Source organism: Symphalangus syndactylus, chromosome 9 (genome assembly GCF_028878055.3).
Source record: "Symphalangus syndactylus isolate Jambi chromosome 9, NHGRI_mSymSyn1-v2.1_pri, whole genome shotgun sequence".
In the NCBI taxonomy this organism is placed as follows: Eukaryota; Metazoa; Chordata; class Mammalia; order Primates; family Hylobatidae; genus Symphalangus; species Symphalangus syndactylus.
The window spans coordinates 10533802-10556796 of record NC_072431.2 but is presented as its reverse complement, the minus strand read 5'-3'; the positions used below and the strand labels follow the sequence as shown (position 1 = coordinate 10556796).

The 22995-nt window shown below is 36.6% G+C and overlaps 1 long non-coding RNA gene across 1 annotated transcript in view; it reads right to left on the bottom strand.

Moving 5' to 3' along the window:
• Positions 1–21205, bottom strand: part of LOC129489171 (uncharacterized) — a 28493-nt gene extending 7288 nt beyond the window's left edge. The window contains exon 1 of the long non-coding RNA XR_008659924.1: positions 21085–21205. This is a non-coding gene — a long non-coding RNA (uncharacterized lncRNA). The remainder of the gene's footprint in view (positions 1–21084) is intronic.
• Positions 21206–22995: the final 1790 nt, after the last annotated feature.

Sequence of the window (22995 nt, the reverse complement as noted above, 5' to 3'; positions counted from 1 at the left end):
GAATGTGTTTGCTCTTGCTTTTCTAGTTCTTTTAATTGTGATGTTAGGGTGTCAATTTTAGTTCTTTCCTGCTTTCTCTTGTGGGCATTTAGTGCTATAAATTTCCCTCTACACACTGCTTTGAATGTGTCCCAGAGATTCAGGTATGTCGTGTCTTTGTTCTCATTGGTTTCAAAGAACATCTTTATTTCTGCCTTCATTTCGTTATATACCCAGTAGTCATTCAGGAGCAGGTTGTTCAGTTTCCGTGTAGTTGAGTTGTTTTGAGTGAGTTTCTTAATCCTGAGTTCTTGTTTGATTGCACTGTGGTCTGAGAGACAGTTTGTTATAATTTCTGTTCTTTTACATTTGCTGAGGAGTGCTTTACTTCCAACTATGTGGTCAATTTTGGAATAGGTGTGGTGTGGTGCTGAAAATAATGTATATTCTGTTGATTTGGGGTGGAGAATTCTGTAGATGTCTATTAGGTCTGCTTGGTGCAGAGCTGAGTTCAATTCCTGGATATCCTTGTTAACTTTCTGTCTCGTTGATCTGTCTAATGTTGACAGTGGGTTGTTAAAGTCTCCCATTATTATTGTGTGGGAGTCTAAGTCTCTTTGTAGGTCACTCAGGACTTGCTTTATGAATCTGGGTGCTCCTGTATTGGGTGCATATATATTTAGGATAGTCAGTTCTTCTTGTTGAATTGATCCCTTTACCATTATGTAATGGCCTTGTCTCTTTTGATCTTTGTTGGTTTAAAGTCTGTTTTATCAGAGACTAGGATTGCAACCCCTGCCTTTTTTTGTTTTCCATTTCCTTGATAGATCTTCCTCTATCCCTTTATTTTGAGCCTATGTGTGTCTCTGCACGTGAGATGGGTTTCCTGAATACGGCACACTGATGGCTCTTGACTCTTTATCCAATTTGCCAGTCTGTGTCTTTTAATTGGAGGATTTAGCCCATTTACATTTAAAGTTAATATTGTTATGTGTGGATTTGATCCTGTCATTATGATGTTAGCTGGTTATTTTGCTCGTTAGTTGATGCAGTTTCTTCCTAGCCTCGATGGTCTTTACAATTTGGCATGTTTTTGCAGTGGCTGGTATGGGTTGTTCCTTTCCATGTTTAGTGCTTCCTTCAGGAGCTCTTTTAGGGCAGGCCTGGTGGTTACAAAATCTCTCAGCATTTGCTTGTCTGTAAAGTATTTTATTTCTCCTTCACTTATGAAGCTTAGTTTGGCTGGATATGAGTTTCTGGGTTGAAAACTCTTTCCTTTAAGAATGTTGAATATTGGTCCCCACTCTATTCTGGCTTGTAGAGTTTCTGCCAAGAGATCCGCTCTTAGTCTGATGGGCTTCCCTTTGTGGGTAACCCTACCTTTCTCTCTGGCTGCCCTTAACATTTTTTCCTTCATTTCAACTTTGGTGAATCTGACAATTATGTGTCTTGGAGTTGCTCTTCTCGAGGAGTATCTTTGTGGCGTTCTCTGTATTTCCTGAATGTGAATGTTGGCCTGCCTTGCTAGATTGGGGAAGTTCTCCTGGATAATATCCTGCAGAGTGTTTTCCTACTTGGTTCCATTCTCCCCATCACTTTCGGGTACACCAATTAGACATAGATTTGGTCTTTTCACACAGTCCCATATTTCTTGGAGGCTTTGTTCGTTTCTTTTTATTCTTTTTTCTCTAAACTTCTCTTCTCGCTTGATTTCATTCATTTCGTATTCCATCGCTGATTCCCTTTCTTCCAGTTGATCGCATCAGCTATTGAGGCTTTTGCATTCGTCATGTGGTTCTCATGCGGTGGTTTTCAGCTCCATCAGGTCCTTTAAGGACTTCTCTGCATTGGTTATTCTATTTAACCATTCGTATAATTTTTTTTCAAGGTTTTTAACTTCTTTGCCATTGGTTCAAACTTCCTCCTTTAGCTCAGAGTAGTTTGATCTTCTGAAGCCTTCTTCTCTCAACTTGTCAAAGTCATTCTCTGTCCAGCTTTGTTCCATTGCTGGTGAGGAGCTGCGTTCCTTTGGAGGAGGAGAGGCACTCTGATTTTTAGAGTTTCTGGTTTTTCTGGTCTGTTTTTTCCCCATCTTTGTGGTTTTATGTACCTTTGGTCTTTGATGATGGTGATGTACAGATGGGTTTTTGGTGTGGATGTTCTTTCTGTTTGTTAGTTTTCCTTCTAACAGTCAGGCCCCTCAGCTGCAGGTCTGTTGGAGTTTGCTGAAGGTCCACTCCATATCCTGTTTGCCTGCGTATCAGCAGTAGTGGCTGCAGAACAGCAGATATTGGTGAACCACAAATGCTGCTGCCTGATCATTCCTCTGGAAGTTTTGTCTCAGAGGAGTACCTGGCCGTGTGAGGTGTCAGTCTGCCCCTACTTGGGGGTGCCTCCCAGTTAGGTTACTCAGGGGTCAGGGACTCACTTGAGGCGGCAGTCTGCCCATTCTCAGATCTCAAGCTGCATGCTGGGAGAACCACTACTCTCTTCAAAGCTCAGTTGGAAATGCATAAATCACCCGTCTTCTGTGTCGCTCACACTGGGAGCTGTAGACTGGAGCTGTTTCTATTCGGCCATCTTCCATCTTTCTTAATTTCTTATATATCATGTACCCAGTGTTCCTCTTCCTTAGCCTCGTGGTGTTTTAAATTGCTATCTCCATTTGCCTATATTCTTTGTCCTTATAGAATAGTCTATTTTATTAATTATTTACAAATCTAGTATAAAAGTTAGCTCTTCCAAAAGACCTCACCTGATTAATCCGTTCATATAGGTCTTTTATAAACTCTAAGCTCTCAGACACCGGGACAGTTTCCTTATAAAATGAAGAAGGGCATATGACTTCATATTAGACATGCATTAGGATAAATGGCCTAAAAGCATAATTGCCTTAAGGCAACTTATCAGTACCCTTCAGGGTTTGTTTCCACAGCATGAAACCAATAACAGCAGAGAATAATTTTTAACCATATATATGGACAAATATTTTTCATTCTTACATTTTTGTGTGCATAAATAATATTTCTTGAGATCTGAGCATTTTGCACTATCCCAAGATTTACACTATGAAGATAAAATGTACAAGTAATTACTGCTTATTTATCGTATCTTTCTGGAAATTATTTTGTGAATAACATTTTCAAAAGTGAATCAAAATTGCCCATTGAAAGACTACCATACCAGTAGTGAACCTGACAAAGACTCCAGCATCAAAGAAGTCATAGATATAACTAACAGTACTTTGAAGACATAGTTAGAAGTTTAAAGTTTTTTAATATTAAAATAATATTTTAATTTAAACAATAAAATATAATTCATGTTCTATAAAATTATTTAAAATCTCTAAATAATATTCTAATCATTAAGGATTCTAAATGACATGGAAAATATTCTGAAAAACTGAGTCTACTCTGCTGGATATAATAATATTTAACAGTTATGTTTCAAGAAATTTGGCAGGTGGCTCCCATCCAGGAACAATGGCTAAGCCTTGGGCCTGGCAAAACATTCCCTCCATGCTAAATAGCAAAAGGCCCTTAATTTGAACTCTGTTATGAGATCTATAATCTGTAGGTCAGATGGTGAAATGCAAAGATGAAAAGGCAAATGTTGTTCTTTCCAAATAGACAAGAATACGGACTTTCCTATTTCCACCTGGGTGTACATTCTACCTTGTAGGTGTGCAAATGTAAGTAAGCTCTTTAAACTCTTGTTTCCATAGCTGCAAGTTGAAAACAATTATACTTAATAATAACTAAATGAATGTCAAAAACTAAATGAAATAAAGTGCATAATGTGCTTAGCAAGTATCAAGTACATGTAGTAAATATTCAGTAAAATCACTATTATGATATCATTATCATTATCATCACATAGGGTACACTTGCCCACTGACACATTGTAGATTACCTAATAGATGTAGTCCATTCCTACCTCACATCTAGGAGAACAATTAAGTGCTCTCCTCAATACTAGGGATATGATCTAATAGACTCACACTGGTCTCAAGAGACAAAGGGCCTGGTGAGCTAACAGCAGAAGGAATGCTGACTCTCATAAATTTTGACAGATATTTGTCATATGAATTGACAGAAAACCTCCTTTGGTTACTAAGGAGTAATTTAAGCTATGTATCACTGGCCAGCCACTATAATTAAAGTTAGATATCCTGAGTAAGATTTTTTTATGGCCTAATGATCAATTAATTATTTCTGCATGGGAAATTTTCCAAACTACAATAGTCTCAAAGATGCTCTAAGGGTTTAAACTATGAGGATTCAGTCTCTAATTTGTTCAACTGTTGGAGCCAACACAAAAATGAGTCTAGTTTTAGGAATGTTTTAATTTGCCTGTGGTTGGAACTATAGACTGCTATCTCTTCAATACAGAGTCTTAAACTCCTTTATTTTAATAAAAGTATGAGAACTTTATCCTGTACTCAGTAAATATTTAAGACTTACGAATCTTCCCACCATCACTAACATACAATAACAATACTGAAAGATTTGCCAGAAATTACCCAGGGTACCTCTCTGCTGCATCCTCAGAGGCCCTTGTAGAGCATGGCCTGCTGCATGCATGGTACAGTTTTGCCACTCTCTTGTTCCTCTGTGTTTATCCAACCAATCAATCCAGACTATACTGTCTAGGCCTTCCCAGACAATAAAAGAATCACTTTTTAAAAATTGTGCTTTTGTTTAATGACGTATCCTATACTGAAAAATGCTATAAAAATGCTGTAAGAAAATCTTTTTGCACACTGTTTCACTCTGTCTCCCTTGCAACAACTATGGGGGAACTTCCTTTAGACTTCAAGGCCATAGCCTCCCCTCAAGCTGGTATAATATGGACAATCTGAATCTTGCAACTTGTCCTGATTCCCTCTTGGTTTTGGCTCATTAGGAAATTCAAAATTCATGTGGTGTCCCACCTTCAGTCACTGTGAGAATTTGATAGCACATATCTCTAGTTCTCTCTCTTGTAGCCCCATTTTATTATTCTTCCTTATTTTCCTTTCACCTTGTCTTTTATATTTTTTTCAGTCATTATGGCTTATGCACTGTACTTTTGCTTGTCTCTTTAGAACTTAGAAGAGGTATTTGTAAGAGTGTCATGATGTTTTTAAAAAAAGAAAAAAAGGCTCTCCAGGGAAATGTTTCCCAGATTCTCAAATATATTTGCCAATGAACCTCCTCTAACAGTACAGAACCACTGACCCCAATTCCTGCACCAATTCTTACTAAGCTAAATATATCACTTATCTACCTGGAATTATATTGCGAATGAGTCCTAGGTTCTCTTATGGTATGTATAGCTTGTAAGCTTTTTCTTCATCATCATTTTTACCACCAAGCCCTTGCCACTCCTATCAGACTACCACTGGGTGGCATTCTGCCTTGAGTGGACAGATCACCTAAATAAAAAAATGTCATTACCTATCTTATTTCAACCAACTGAATATTTTCTGTTGTTTGGCTAGTACCAGCCAGATTTCAAGTAGCTATCAGGATGTTACCATAGATAACCCAATACACACCTGGTCTTGCTGCACACATTATGCATTGTGCGTTGAACTACCCTGTGCCTTGTGACAAATGGCTTGTAAAGGCCAATTAATTTTCTCAGCACCTATCTTATGTGGTTCCTGCTTTATCCTTCTACACAGGAATCAAATCCCCACACATCTGGCACTAAAAACCTCTACCACCATCAAAATTCAGAAACATGAAATTGGCCACCCAAGCACTCCATTCAGAGATTATAACTGACATTTTAAAAATAGCCTATAGTTCCCTTATGTCAACACTAGATAGAGATTGGATTCCTGTACTGAACAGAAAGATGACCTTTGTTAGAAAACTGAAAACAAAATGTAAAAAGCAACGAAGCAGAAGTGGATTGCTCCTATATATTCATATCTATGAAATGTATACACTTTTCATGTACGGTATAAATACATACAGTTATAATTTTAAGGGCATATCTTAATGTCAAGAGTAAAGAGAAAGAATAGTAAGTTCATAATATTTCTTTTATTGTGTTTCCAAAGCTGTTGAGTAAGTTATAATGCCATAATTCTGGGAGAATTGTCTATTTTATATAAAATTTTTAAGATTTCCCCACAAAGAGGCAGGTTCAGACAACATATTGATGTAATAAAAATGTCTCCTAGAAATAGGAGTGCTTTTTAAAGATATTACTAATCCACAAAAATTACTCAACATTTCATTTTCAGCCATAAAACATATTTACACATACTTCTACAATACTAACTATGGAATTTAACCCAACAGTTTCCAATTATTTACATTAAGATACACAAGAAAGGACTAGAAACTAAAACTAGCCCAATCCTTGAAGATAACTCTTAAAGTGTGGTCTACAGACCACCTGTTTCAGAGTGACCTAGGAAGTCTGCTTAGAGTGCAAATTCATGGGACATAGTCAGACTTCCAGAATTAGAATTTCTGGGGTTGGAACCTTAGAATCTGATTTCTTTATAAGTTCCCTTGATTCTTGAGTGCAGTAAAGTTTAAGAATCACAGCACATGGAGAAGGCAAGTGAAATAAAAAACAGCCAGACTTGTAGTTAGGGTCCTTGTAACAGGCACTGCATAGCACACAGGAGTGCAACAAGTTACTGTAGTCCACATATGCAGTTGGCAAAATGAGGTAGGGTATCCACAACTGCATCAATGCAATTGGGTTTGAAGCTTCACTACATGCTATGTGAATTACAAGGTTTTTCTTTTAACTCAGTGACTTAACTCAATGACTTCTGCGTTTGTAAAACAAGAATAATAATCTAACTTAGGCGTGGTTGTAAGGATTAAACAATATAACACATGTAAAGCACTTAGAGCAGTGATCTGGGAAAATATCAAATAGGAAAGAATCATTCTAAAATGACTGTGTCATTACCTATCAATACTACACTGCTAGAGGTAAGTAACCATGATTATCCATATTCTGGGCTGTTTAAGCAAAACTGTGAGATGAAGTTCATCTTCATATCGTCCCCTTCCTTTTGGATATCTTCCATTCTTAGTACAAAGAGCTGCCCTTCCTAACCTATACACTGTGTTTGTTCTCACCCGCCCACAATGGTGGTTGTTACAATTTTACCCCACTGGAAATTATCTGTTGTATATTACATCATCTTATGACTTAGTGTTTCAATAATGGAGCTAAAATGATGTACTATATTTTTAGAGGGACCGTTGCCAGGTATACATATCTAACAGAGGTTTGAGGAGACTAATATGTTCCCCCATAGTTTTCTAATGAACTGAAGAGTGTAATAGTGAAAAGTAAAGGAAGGTGAAAAAGATATTTCAGAGTAGGCATATCTCTTAGCAACCATCCACGAACCAGGGGTTTCATACCTGCAAATAAAACCTTGCAAAGAACAATACGCCAGGAGAAAAGCTACTTATACCAGATTAATTTTACCATGAAGAGTTTATCTTTTATCAGCTTTCCCACTCCCATTCAATTCAGGGATTAGGCATACTTTTTCCTTTCCTCCTGAATTTCACTCCTTAACTCTGAGTACATGATATTAAAAGTTATCAAGTAACATATATTTCACCTTCCTGCTCTGCAACTTTAGAAGCTACCTGTGCTGCTCCCAGCTGTTCCTCTTTTCCTTGAACCTCAGGGTAAAACATCTTCTTCCTCCTTTTGAAAGTTGTTTCCACTTGGACTCTGAGTCCGATGTATTTTCATCTAACTTGGAGCTTTATAAATTTAATTCCTTGTCTCTCTTCCTTGTCTTCAGATGACTCCTTCCCCTTATGCTATGTTCAATCTTAAAAATTCCCTTGATTTTTCACCCATTCATACCTTCTTTCCCACAGCTTTCCTTACCTTCTATCAGATTTTCAAATTCCCAACACCCTGTTTTTGCTTTTTATCATTCTACACACACACACACCCCATGACACTTAAATTGGCAATGGCCACCACTGACTTTCACATTGCCAAACCCAACTGACTGAAAATTCCAGCATTTGACACTGTTGACTAGTCTTTCCTTCTACAAACATTGTTCTCCCCGTGACTTCTCTAACATCATCCAAAAATAAACATATTTATTTCCCATCTCTTTTACTAGATCTTCTGACTCTGCTCATCCTTAAAATGTTTGTGCCCACTTGTCTTTTCACCTTACAATTCTTCCTTAATGTTTAAATTTAGTCTCGTGAATTTACATCTATAAATGTATGACTCTCAAATCAGCACCTCTAGCATCAGATACTTCTGAACTCCACAACCAAATATCTAGTAACCCACTGTAATTTCTACCTTGATATCTTTTGTCCTGTGGGTCATATCTTGAGAAAAGAAATTATCTATGTAATCACTCATGCCAGAAATCGAGGAATCATTTTTGAACCCTCGTAATTCATCACTTCCCATATCTCATCAGAGCACTAGGTCTCGTCAGTACAAAGCCTGTACACTAGGTCTTGTCAGTACAAAGCCAGTACACTAGGTTTTGTCAGTACAAAGTCAGTATAAAGCACTCTCTACTATATTGCCTTCCCTCCATCTGCGTGTGCTACCGCTGCCTTCATAGGAAGCACATTGTCTCTTCACTTAGGACAGACAAGTTAAAAAAAATTTAAGGTAACATGATAACATACAACTATAAAATAAACATGTGTCGTAGATTTTATTTAACTAATTAATGAATGAGGGAGCAAGTAAGATGTTACAATGAGTTCAAAGGAGAAGTTAAAGTACCACACTTATATAGGTTAACAAGGGATGCTGAGATGAATTTACCAATATATTCAAGCCTGGCTTTTTCCACAGTAGGGAGGAAAATTAATTTTCCATTCTCCAGAAAATTCATTTGCACATCTATGGACAAGAGTCATTTGCATCGACATGATCTGCAATTTACAGAATTTTGAATAGCTCAGAGACAATGAAAGATGCAAATCCCATAGAATCAAATAACTCAGAAGGGTGTGCTCTGTCCTTTAAACAACATATATTTCAAATGAAGACACCTAGTAAAGTTTTTTGTCTATTTCAAAGTCTTTCACAACTTTTTCTGAAAGAGTTTCTCATTGTTTGTAAAACTAAAGTCTAATAAAATCTCTCCCCAATTAAAAATTCCTCATTGTCTCCCTACTAGCACAAAATAATATCTAGCCTAGCTTTAACTGGCCATTCTGATCTCCTGCCTCACCACCCCACCCCACCCCACTTCACCCCCACTTCATATCAGTTAGAGAAATAACAAAATGCTCATTCTTTCCCTAATACACTTTGCTGTTTTATACTCATTTTATTTCACATGCCAGATTTTTCCTGGAATGTACTTTTGTCCAACTAATAAAGCCTCATTATTGTATCTTTTTTTGAATTTTTTTATTTTTAATTTTTATGGGTATATAGTATGTGTATATATTTGTGGAGTGCATGAGATGCTTTGATACAGGCATGTGGCCAGGCGCGGTGGTTCATGCTTATAATCCCAGCACTTTGGGAGGCCAAGGTGGGCTGATCACTTGAGGTCAGGCATTCGAGACCAGTCTATCCAACATGGCAAAACCCTATCTCTACTAAAAATACAAAAAAAATTAGCCAGGTATGGTGGCAGGTGCCTGTAATCCCAGCTACTTGGGAGGGGGAACAATATACAGGCAGGCAATGTGAGATAAGCACATCATGGAGAATGGGGTATCCATCCCCTCAAGAATTTATCCCTCATGTTACAAACAATCCAGTTATACTCTTTTAGTTTATTTTAAAATGTACAATTAAATTATTATTGACTATAGTCACACTATGCTATCAAATATCAGGTCTTACTCATTCTTTCTATTTTTGCACCCATTAACCATCCCCACCTCTACCCCAAGTCCTCATTCCCCTGCCCAGCTTCTAGTAATGATCCTTCTACACTGTTTATTCATGTGTTCAATTGTTTTGACTTTTAGATTCCACAAGTAAGTGAGAATACATGATATTTGTCTTTTGTGCCTGGCTTATTTCACTTAACATAGTGATCTCCAATTCCATCTATGTTGTTGCAAATGACAGGATCTCATTCTTTTTTATGGATGAATAGTACTCCATTGTGTATAAATACCAGATTTTCTTTATTCCTTCATCTGTTGATGGACACTTAGGTAGTCTCCAAATCATGGCTATTGTGAACAGTGCTGCAATAAACATGGGGGTACAGATATCTCTTCAATATACTCATTTCCTTTCTTTTGGGTATATACCCAGCAATGGGATTACTGGATCATACAGTAGCTCAATTTTTAGTTTTCTGAGGAACTGCCAAACTGTTTTCCATAGTGGTTGTACTAATTTGCATTTCCACGAAAAGTGTACACGTGTTCCCTTTTCTCCACATCTCACCGACATTTGTTATTGCCTGACTTTTAGTTATAAGCCATTTTAACTGGGGTGAGAGGCTATCTCATTTTAATTTTGATTTGTATTTCTCTGATGATCAATTATGTTGGGCACCTTTTCATATGCCTGTTTGCCATTTGTGTTTTGAAAAATGACTATTCACACCTTTTGCCCACTTTTTGATAAGATTATTAATTGTTTTCCTATGGAGTTGTTTGAGCCCTTTGTATATTTCTATTAGTCCCTTGTCAAATGGGGTCAAATGGGTAGTTTGCAAATATTTTCTCCCATTCTGTGGATTGTCTTCTCACTTTGTTGATTGTTTTCATTTCTATGCAGAAGGTTTTTAACTTGAGGTGATCCCTTTTGTCCATTTTGCTTTGGTCGTCTTCACTGGTGTGATACTAGTCAAGAAAGTTTTGCCCAGACCAATGTTCTAGAGAGTTTCCCCAATGTTTTCTTGTAGTAGTTCAACAGTTTGAGGTCTTAGATTTAAGTATTTAATCAATACAATTGATTTTTGTATATGGTGAGAGATAGGGGTCTAGCTTAATTCTTCTGTATATCGATATCCAGTTTTCCCAGCACCATTTGTTGAAGAGACTGTCTTTTCTCCAGTGTATGTTCTTGGCAACTTTGTTGAAAATAAGTTCACTGTAGGTGTGTGGATTTTTGTTTCTTGGTTCTCTCTTCTGTTTCATTGGTCTGTGTGTCTGTTTTTATGCCAGTACCATGCTATTTTGGTTACTACCGCTCCGTAGTATAATTTAAAGTCAGGTAATGTGAATCCTCTGGTTTTGTTCTTTTCACTTAAGATAGTTTTGGCTAGTCTAGATCTGTTGTGGTTCCATATAAATTTTATAATTTTTTTCTATTTATGTGAAGAATATCATTGGTATTTAGATAGGGATTGGATTGAATCTGTAGATTGCTTTGGGTAGTATGAACATTTTAACAATGTCGATTTTTCCAATTCATGAATATGGAATATCTTTCCATTTCATGGTGTCTTCTTCAATCTGACTATTTACAAAGCAAAGTTCAGAGGCCATATTTTTCAGGAAGACTCCAGTCTCTCCAAATAATCATTTCCTAACAATACCAATTATTCGTTTTCATATCTTACTTTTCTAACAGACTGAGAGCTGCCTAGGGACAGAGACCGAAAAGGTTTGTTGTATGGTGAGTTAACAACAGAGGCTTTACAATCAGATCTGGATTCAAATTCTGAATCCATCACCTACTAGTTGAATGGCACGGGCCAGTTACTTAATCTCAATTTGCCTAAATTTCTTCCCCTGGAAGTGAAAGCATTATTGTTCAGAATATTGGTTTGAATTAGAACAACTGTCTGAATGTCTTTCACTCTTTACAATTACTCTCCTCCAAGGCAAAACGCTTATCCTTGTTTCCTCAATTTCTTGATCTGTAAAACGCAGTTGATAATAATACCTCACAGAGTTGCTAAGATACAATATATGTAAAGCAGTGTGGTGTTAACCTTATGTGTCAACTTGGCTAGGCCATAGTACCTAGACATTCTGTTAAACACCAGTCTACCTATTACTATGCAATCTATCTTTGGATAAAATTAACATTTAAATCAGTAGCCCTTTAGTGAAAGCAGATTACCCTCCATGGCCTGAGTGGCCACATCCAATCAATTCAAGACCATAAGAGCAAAAGATTTAATCCTCCTGCTTCCCCCACAGAGGAAGAATTTCTGCCTTTGGACTTGAGCTGTAATGTCAACTCTTTTCTAGGTCTCCAGCCTGCTGCTTTCTCTGCAGATTTCAGACTTGCCAATTTCCATGACCTCATAAGCCAATTTTTAAAAATAAATTTCCCTCTCCCTCTCTTTCTCTAACTCCATCTTAATACACACACATGCATGCACACACACACTGTCATCCTTCAATATCCATGGGGAATTGATTTCAGGACCTCTCACAGATATCAAAATCTGCAAGTACTCAAGTCTCTGATATTAAATGATACAGCATTCAAATAACCTATGCATATCTTCTTGTATACTTTAAATCATCTCTATATTACTTATAATGCCTTAAAAATGTAAATGCTATGTAAATCATTGTTATGCATAATTGTTTAGGAAATGACAAAAAAAACTACACATGTTCAGTATAGACAAAATTTTTTAAAAAATATTTTCAGTGTGAGATTGGTTGAATGCATGGATGCAGAATCCATGAGGACAACTACACACACACACACACACACACACACACACACACACCCATGTAGGGCCAACTACATACACACACACACACACATTCAGTTGGTTATCTAAACAACTCTATTTTATACAGTCAGTCATGCAATATCTAGTGCATTAGAAGCACTTAATACATGTAATTTTTATTATTAGAACTTTCCAGAATAAATGAATTAATGTATACCAAACATAGCACATCTGGAACATGAGTCAATAGATATTATATATTCATAGTTCTTTATCATTTTTTATTTCCAGGGCCTAAAGTAGTACTTAGTATAATTCATTATTGGAAGTTTGCTCAGTGAGCAAATAGATGAATGAAAAAAATAAAATACGCAAAATATAACAGTCACTTTTTTAAAGCTCACATATATAGTATATATTTTCATGTTTATTATATGATATTTTATGTTAAATACTAAAGGTTTGTGTATTAGTCCATTCTCACACTGCTATAAAGATACTACTTGAGACTGGGTAATTTATAAAGAAAGGAGGTTTAATTGATTCACAGTTCTGCATGGCTGAGAGGCCTCAGGAAACTTACAATCTTGGTGGAGGGGGAAGCAGGCACATCTTACATGGCAGCAGGAGATAGGCAAGAGAGTATGAGAGAGCAGGAAAAATTACCACTTATAAACCATCAGATCTCGTGAGAATTCACTCACTATTACTAAAACAGCATGGTGGAAATCGCTGTTCCAATCACTTCCCTCCCTCAACACATGGGGATTACACTTCAAGATGAGATTTGTGTGGGGACACAGAGCCAAATCACATAAATTTTATTCAGCATATTCTCCCTGTGGGGTATAAGAAACTCAAAGAGATGAAGTGCTTGTAGAGAGGTCAAAAGGTCAATTGTATTTTGTAAAGAGGACTGGGCTGGGGTTAGAAACAAGATATGCAAGTACATTTTATTATAATCTTTTTTTATTGTTGATTCCAGGGGTATATGTGCAGGTTTTTTTTACATGGGTATACTGCATAATGCTGGAGTTTGGGCTTCCAGTGAACCCATCCCCCAAATAGTGAACACTGTAACCCACGGTTACTTTTTCAACACCTCATGCCCCTCTCATCCCCTTTATGGATTTCCCAATGTCTATTATTTCCATCTTTATGCCCACATGTACTCATTGTTTAGCTCCCACTAATAAATGAGAACATGTGGCATTTGATTTTGTTTCTGAATAAAAAATATTTATATATTGGCTCTAACTCCAACCATACTGCTGTGAAGGACATGAAATGAATAAAAACACATGAATATTAATGAAAGACATTATTTTATTTTCTGTGTCCATGCAGGATTCCATGGCATATATATACCACATTCTCCTCATCCAGTCCATCACTGATGGATACTTAAGTTGATTCCATGACTCTGCCATTGTGAACAGCCCTGTAATAAATATGCAAGTGCAGGTGTTTTTCTGTAAAATTATTTATTTTCCTTTGGGTATATATAGTGGATTGCTGGGTCAAGTGGCAGTTCTATTTTTAGTTCTCTGAGAAACTTTCATACTGTTTTACACAGGGATTGAACTAACTTACATTCCCTCCAAAAGTGTGTAAGTGCTCCCTTTTCTCCATATCCTCACCAATATGTTTATTTTTTGACTTTTTAATAATAGCCATTCTGACTGATGTGAGATGGTATCTTACAATGTTAATTTACATTTATCTAATAATTAGCGACTTTTTTCGTACATTTGTTGGCCACTTGTATGTCTTTTTTGAGAAGTATTTGTTCATGTACTTTGCCCATTTGTAATGAGGTTATTTGTTTTGTTCTTGTTTTTTTATGTTCTTTATAGCCTCTGGATATTAGTTCTTTGTTAGATGCGTAGTTTGCAAATACTTTCTCCCATTCTGCAGGTTGTCTGTTTATTCTGTTGTTTATTTTGCTGTACAGAAGCTCTTTAGTTTAATTAAGCCCCATTTGTTATTTTTGTTTTTGTTGTATTTGTTTTTGAGGTCTTAGTCATAAATTATTTGCCTAGGACACTGTGTAGAATTTTTCCTAGGTTTTCTTCTAGGATTTTTATAGTTTCAGGTCTTACATTTAAGTCCTTAATCCACATTGAGTTATTTTTTGTATACAGTGAAAGGTAGGGATCTCATTTTGATCTTCTGCTTGTGGCTAGTCACTTCTCAGCACTGTTTATTGAATAGGGTGTCCGTGCCCATTGTTTATTTTTTGTCAGTGTTGTCAAAGATCAGTTGGTTGTAACTATGGCTTTATTTCTGGGTTCTCTATCCTGTTACATTCATCTATGTGTCCGTTTTTGTATCAATATCATCTTGCTTTGGTTACTATGGCCTTGTAGTATATATAGTTTGGAGTCAGATAATGTGATGCCTCCAGCTTTATTATTTTTGCTTAGGATCGCTTTGGGCATTCAGGCTATTTTTCAGCTCCATATGAATTTTACAATTGTTTTTTCTAATTTTGCCAAAAATGGTATTGGTAATTTGATAGGAATTGTATGGAATCTGTAGATTTGGGCAGTAGAGTTAATTTTAATGATATTGATTCTCCCTATCCATGAACATGGGAGGTTTTTCCAATTATTTTTGTCATGTACAATGTCTTTCAACTGTGTTTCATAGTTCTTCTTGTAGAGGTCTTTCACCTCCTTGGTTAAATGTATTCCAATGTAGATCTGCCAATTTCTTCTTCTAGCCTTGGCTCTCTGTTACGCAGGAAGTATATAGTTCTTTTGGGATATGCTTGACCTCAACATTGGTAACCTCCATATTCTATATCTCCTTATATTAATATCAATTATTCCCAATCCTTACATTATCTACCTCTTAATTTAAGTTCTCCACCATTTGTAGATACTTGCTCCCTAAAGAGAACTCTCAGGTTATCTGCTTCACTGACACTGTGGTTCCGAATTCTGAGTGAATCTGAGAATCACCTAAAACCACTTGTTAAAAATAAAATTTCTTGAGTTCCATGTCTGGAGATTCCATATTTTCAGTAAATACTCAAGATAATTCCAATGGATCTGATCCTAGAACTAGAATTTTAAAACCACTTTTAAGGGAAAGATTCTACTTTGACTACTTTTTCATTTTGTCACTGATATTGTTAGCTATATATTTATTTTCACTCTTTTTTCTTATTGGTGATAGACAAGTAAACTTCAGATAAGTTCTGCAATTTGAGTTACAAAGCCCAAGTTTTCTGGTTGTAAAATTATAATACATATGTCTTCAGGAGCCCAAACACATTTTTCTCTGAAATATTTCCGTGTTGAAACAACTGCAGGACATTGAAAAAGGCATCAAAGAAAACCAGCTAAAAATCTGCGTGAGATTTCTTTTTTTCAACTTAATACAGAAAAGCTATCTGCCCATTAAACTTTGTTTGTGAATGTATTAAAACTATTTAAGTCACTCAATAGCTACTAGAACCGACAGCCCAGAAAATTTTTAATCATTTTAACTACAAACCGCACAAGAAGATAGCAATCAGTTTAAGTGGGATAGCAGAGGAGGACAATGGTCTTGGAAAACGACATGAATTTTGGCCTGACAAGTAATAGACAAAGTTTGTTTCTGTGTAAATATTAAGACCAAGTTTTTTGTTGTTGTTTTTTCAGACAAAGTCTCACTCTGTTGCCTAAGCTGAAGTGCAGTGGTGCAATCTCTACTCACTGCAACCTCCGGCCTCCCAGGATCAAGCGATTCTCCTGCCTTAGTCTCCCGAGTAGCTGGGACTACAGACATGTGCCACTATTCCTGGCTAATTTTTGTATTTTTAGTAGAGACAGAGTTTTATTATGTTGGCCAGGCTGGTCTTGAACTCCTGACCTCATGATCTGCCCACCTCGGCCTCCAAAAGTGCTGGGATTACTTGAGCCACCGTGCCCGGCCAGGACCAAGTTTTAAAATAGAAAGTCATGAGTGATTCTCTAAGTCACAATAACTTTAGATTCAGAAGGAATGTGCTGTAATAGTGATGTAAACTAGGATAATTACCCTAACGCTATTGTGTCCAAGATTCAGTGGAGGCATAGAAACACATCTTTAGCAGTTAAGTAGTCAGTAAGATTGTGCTGCTTTGTAAAGGTACCATCATGACCCAAATTTTATTCAGTCTCTGAGAAGACAAAACCAGTCTGTCCAATGACAAATACAATCACAAACCAAAACTATGTAGGCCTGGGCACTAGCCAAAACAAATTTTCTGATTTGCCATATGGACATGCATTTTAAGCACATAAACAAAATGCTTCTCAATTGCCTTTATCATGTCAGGTTAACAGAAGCTTTTCTAAGCATCTATTGAGTCCCAACAAACCACTGGCAATATTTTCCAAAGGCTGGTCATGTGTTCTCAGCTGATTCCAGGGTCTTGTGAATAATGCCTTTCATGATGTTTGTACAGCTTTGAGATCAAAAGAATCCATGGAACTTAAAAAGCTAAGTTCAAATTCTGGCTCATCTGTTACTAGCTGTGTGATTTTGATCATGGGTACTTCTGATAATTCAAAGTTTTATGTTAAATTAAAATATTTTAAAACTATGATGAATATAATTTATGTGAAACATTGGTCTTGTAAAATGGAAAACTGGTCTGACAACTCATTGTAATAATGGGAGACATTCTACCACTATTTAAACACAGAAGCTTAAATTTTAAAAAATAGTAATAATAATGCTAGTTGAGCATGTGTAATCACAAAATGTAACATCTGAAATGCTTCAAAATCTGAAACCTTTTGAGTAGTGACATGACACCACAAGTGGAAATTTCTACACATGACCTCATGTGAGGGATCACATTTAAAATACAGTCAAAACTTCTTTCATACACAAAATTATTAAAAATATTATATCAAATAATGTTCAGGCTATGTATATAAGGTGCATATAAAATGTAAATGAATTGACTGTTTAGACTTGGGTCTCATCTTCAAGATACTCATTATTTATATGCAAATATTGCAAAATCTGAAAACAACCTGAAAAAAATCTGAAACCCAAAACACTTCTGGTCCTAAGCGTTTCAGATAAAGGATATTCAACTTGTACAACACATGAGATAAGATTGTTATACTTGTGGCCTCTAATACTATGGCTTATCTTATAAATAGATGCAGGATTTCAAGAATAGTATGTGTGGAAATATCTGAAGCATAATGAATTCTTAAAAATTACATACATATGTATCATACTTAGGCTCTATAAACAAGTTTGTATTGCTCAAATCTGCAGTAAAGAATTCGACCTTGCCCAAAGAAAGGCCTGGCTTTTGCCTTCAATTTTTGGGTTGTAATATATGTCATAACTGAGAGAAGTATCTTTGCTTGGGGTAGGGGCTGGCCACACCCTGAATTTTACACCCTAAAATGTGGTTGTCTTTGGAGCGTGAAATTTGGATCATGCATCTGTCAACCTGGCAACTGAAATCAAACACAAGGGCAATGAATCAATCAGTCATGCCTATGTAATGAAGCCCTAGTAAAAACTCTGAACACTAAGGCTTGGGTGGGCTTCCCTGGTTAACAATACTCTGTGCATAAGTCACACATCAATGCTAAGAGAGTAACACATCCTGAAGACACCAGAGGTTTCACATCTATAACTGTCCCAGATTTTGCCCTATTTGTCTCTTCCTTTCGCTGAATTTAATTTGTGTCCTTTATCTGTAATAACCCATAATCATGAGTATAATAGCTTTCAACGAGTTCCGTGAGTAATTCTGGTGAATTCAAAACTGAGGGTGGTTTTGGGAGTTCCCCAAAGATGCAATTGGTGTCAGAAGTAAGGACAGTCTTGGGGACTGTATCCTTAAAGCTCACATTGTGCTAACTCTGAGTAAAATGATATTGTATCATTTAAGTTCATGTAAATGACAACCCTTGACACAAACTTTACCATTTGTTGTAAAGCCTTAAATAAAGATAAAATAAGCGAATTACTGAACATTTCTTAAACATTACTGTTCTACCAATTACACGTTTTTATTACAACTATAAGTTAACCAATAAAAAGATAAACCTCTAATAACAATCTTTGGTTGGCTGAAGATATGTTTATTTAATTGTGTCTGAAGGCCATTCCCACAGGATCAATCCAAATATTAAAGTTTTTGCATAATTAAAAAGGAGTTAAGCCAACAGCACAATTTTGTCTTTCTATAGAATCATGATGAATTAGTCAAAGTTGCCATATCCAGGCCACATTCCTGTGACACCTCGCAGATTTTTTATATTCAGGAAACTACATCCTATCTACTTCTTTTCTGTATTTGGAAAGCATTTATATCCCATCAAGGTCAAGCTTCACAGTCTATATAATGTCCTGGAACTATCTAGAGGGGTAACAAGCTAAAAGACCAGATGATTACTACAGTTTTTTTTTAAATTTTCAGTACAAAGATTGTTAAAGTTTTATTAAATTACAATCAATGCTGTAGTGTTTCTCTAGAGTAGTGGTACTCAAATGAGTGTGATTTTTCCCCCAAGGACATTTGGCAAATCTAGAGATATTTTTGGTTGTAAAAATTAGGTGGTGGGTTCTACTGTCATCCAGTGGATAGAGGCCTGAGATGCCACTATACATTTACAATGCACCAGATCACCCCTCCACAACAAAGAATTTTCCAGCCCCAAATGTCAGTAATGCTAGGTTTGAGAAACCCTGCTCTTAAGATAAGTCTTAGTTTCAAACTGAACTTTCATCGCCAAGATTAGTACAAAGGAATTTTATCATGGTTCTTTCTGAATATATCACTCTTCCCTTATTTAAAGGGGGCAATTTAATCTACAGACCCAAATCAAATATTCTTCCTTATTTGAAATAAAATTCTGAAGTGTTTAAGCTTCACAGGGGCTACACATCAGTATCTGCTGAGGAAATTGAAACTAGATTTCTTGGCCCGGGCTCAGTGGCTCACACCTGTAACCCCAACACTTTGGGAGGCCAATGCAGGTGGATTTTAAATATATAGCCAAATTTGGCCCATCAAATCCCAGAGGAGCTGGGACCATTAATTTTTTGGTTACAAAAATAAACTGAAGTCTGATAGGACTCCACAGGATAAAATTCTTGACCTCTCCTCTCTGGAGGTATTGTCCCTGGTTCTGTTATAAATGTACTTTATACAGAGAAGTGTCATCAGTAACTTTTCCTTCTTATGGATATTGTCAGGAGAATATTTAGCCACTACGTTGGATTCTATAACTAGAATTGTAAATATTAACATAATGGTCAGTAAAGACAATTAAGAAAATCAGACAAGGGCTCATGACATGCTCAACTCTGCCAGTGTTGAAGCCCTTCAAAATTAGAATTCCCAAGTGAGCTTATTAGACACGGGTGCAGTAACTCAGCCTTGAAGTACACTTCTGCTAATATTTCTTACTCAAGCACTTCAGACACAGCTCGGTACTGATGAGTATCTAGACAGCTCACTTGTGTCAGGCTTCCTACCACCTGATTAAGATCCAATAAATGAGTCATATTTCATAAGCAGTGGCCATATCCAGTACTGGGGAGCCGTAGAAAATAAACTAATCATCCAGAGGCCAGCTGTTCATAAAGCTATAAGAGGCAGACAGCACTCACTGAAAAGTACTGCTGTTGATCTTCAGTATGTGGTCAACTGCAGACACACAGTATCAGCTTGAAAAGAATATGAGCTATCATCTAATTCAGCCACCAGATGTTCAAATATTCACTACAAGAACCAGCTCAGTGGTCCCAAATCTTGCTATGTGGCAGATTTTGTTTTTGTTTTGTTTTTATTTTTAAAGATTTACCTTATTTTTAATTGACGAGTAATTTTGCATCTTTATGGAGCACAAGGTAATATTTTGGTACATGCATGCATTGTGAAATGACCAAATCAGGCTAATTTACATATCTATTTTCTCAAATATGTATGATTTATTTCTGGTGAGAACATTTAAAATCTATTTTTTAGCCATTTTTAAGTACAGAATACATTATTATTAACTATAGTCACCATGCTGTGTAATCACCTGAACCTATTCCTCCTGTCTAACTGAAACTTTGTACCTTTTGATACACATTCTCCAGCCTCACCAACTCTGCTGCACTAAAAATCTCCAGAGGTGGTAGAATATCTAGCTTAAGGCTGCACTTTCTATCTTTAGGCAGCTTTTTAAAATGCTTCATTATATAGTCATAAAATGGTTCTGCACAATTTCCAATCATTGGTTCATGTTCAATCACCTGAGGCCTGTTCTGTTTTCCTTTCTCTCAACCAAATGTTGCCAATCTTTCCACTGTCCAATATGTGACATAATATTGAGTCAAGTTCTTAACATCTTCTTGGTCTCCCATGAATGTTTTCTAGTTAGACTATTACAGTCCAGAAGAAATGAACATTCTAGTACAGAGTGGGGCAGGATAGGCACCTCCCTCACACTCTAGATATCCTGCTTCTATTAGCACAACCCAGCTGTTCCATTTAGTTATCACATTGACCTTACCTTAGCTACAGCTGAATGTCTCTTTGCAATCATTTTACATTTTCTTCTTTCCCAATTCACAATGCACACTAGTCAAAGTCTCTAACATTCTATTTAAGTCCCACCTCCAATCCCTTTCTCTTAGCTGAGGGCACGGTTTTCACGATCTGTGGAGAAAATACATGTATTCCAACCCACCAAATTAAAATACCCTATCCTATTCCGCCGAATTAACATCTGAGCATCACAATGAGTATCAAATTACCAAATCAGAACCACACATATCAGAGACCTTACCCAGCAGCAAGTTTTATTAACAATGTCAAGCACATAGGCAATCAAGAGGCACAAAGGGAGAAATCAAGAACATCCTGCGTGATTTCTCAGACAAAGAGAGAAATCAAGAACATCCCGCGTGATTTCTCAGGTCCTTTCTTTCCACATTGGACAGGAGTCATCTGGCCGAGAAGAATAGATGAGGTCTCTAAGTGAGGTTTAGTGGTCACTTTCCCCATATGGGGGAGTATGATTACAAACCATTTCTATTTTATGCCCTCAGAGAGTTGTAGAACATATGCAATAGTTTTCATGCCTTACAAATCCGTAAACTATAGATGCATTTATTATAAGTAATCTGAAGCCAGAGACAACCTCTAAAGGACATTCCATAGGTAAGAACTCTTCTCCTAACAAATGTTAGTCTATTTACCCAAAATATAGTTTACATGGAGATTTGACTGGCTCAAGTGCCTTCTTTGCTTTCCCTCAAAAGCATCAGTCTTGGTAATCAGGGCAGCAATGAATCATAGGTCTACAGCTTTAACTCCTTCCTCCCCCAAATCTATACTTATCCATATTTATTCTTGTCATAAGGGGAGAAATCCTGCTTTACACTAACCAGGTGCTCTGAATACAATTCCCTCAGCTATTCTCCTTCATTATATCTTCTGATATAATTTTGTTTTCATTTTTATTATGTTCTCTTTCTCTTTTACTGTGCCCTCTGATACAGCTTTAATGTATTCCTACCTACAAATATCTTTTCCCTACCATATAAATATATTAATTATCTCTCACTTAGAAATGATTCCTTAATGGTTATTATTCCAGAGACACCTAACATCTCTCTGTCTTTACTATTACAACTAAAATTGTTGATACCTGCTTAGACCTAAATGTGACTGTTATCCCTAATATGGAACATTTATTTATGTGTTACTTAAACCACAGAAGACATTTTTAACTCCCTGCTGAATACAGTCATCCCTCATTATCCTTGGGAGATTGGTTCCAGAACCCCATGGATATGAAAATCCATGAATGCTCAAGTCCCTTAAATAAAATAGTGTAGTATATGCATATAACCTAGGCACATCCTCCCCTATACTTTAAATCATCTCTAAATTACTTATACCTAACACAATGTAATGCTATGTAATAGTTATTCTACTCTATTTTTATTTGTATTATTTTTATTGACAATGAGTCCATGTCAAAGAAGGTGGCCACTTGATTCAAGGGAGTTCTCATAGAGAAGATACTGGCTGAACTAAGAGTCGAAGGATAAATGGGATCACATAAGTTGGAGATAATGTTGACAAAAGCATTTAAAATGAGAAAAACAAGACTTTTAGTTCTAACAAGATTTCTCTCTGTTTTACCATGCTAAGTACAACTATAAACACTGGAAATAAAATGAAACAACCAAAAGATAACTTTGAAAGGTAGAGAGTGAAAGGCAAACTGGTTAGCCACCCCAGGACTAAAGGAAAAACACAGTGGCAGAGCATCTCTTACCCCCACCCAACTGAAGAAGGTGATGTGATGCAAGCCCAATGTTTCCCAACTTCCCACACAGCAACAGAAGGCAGCCCAGGCAGGGTCCTTCCTCCCCTGGATGGAAGAAGAGTTCTACCCACAAGACCAGGCAAG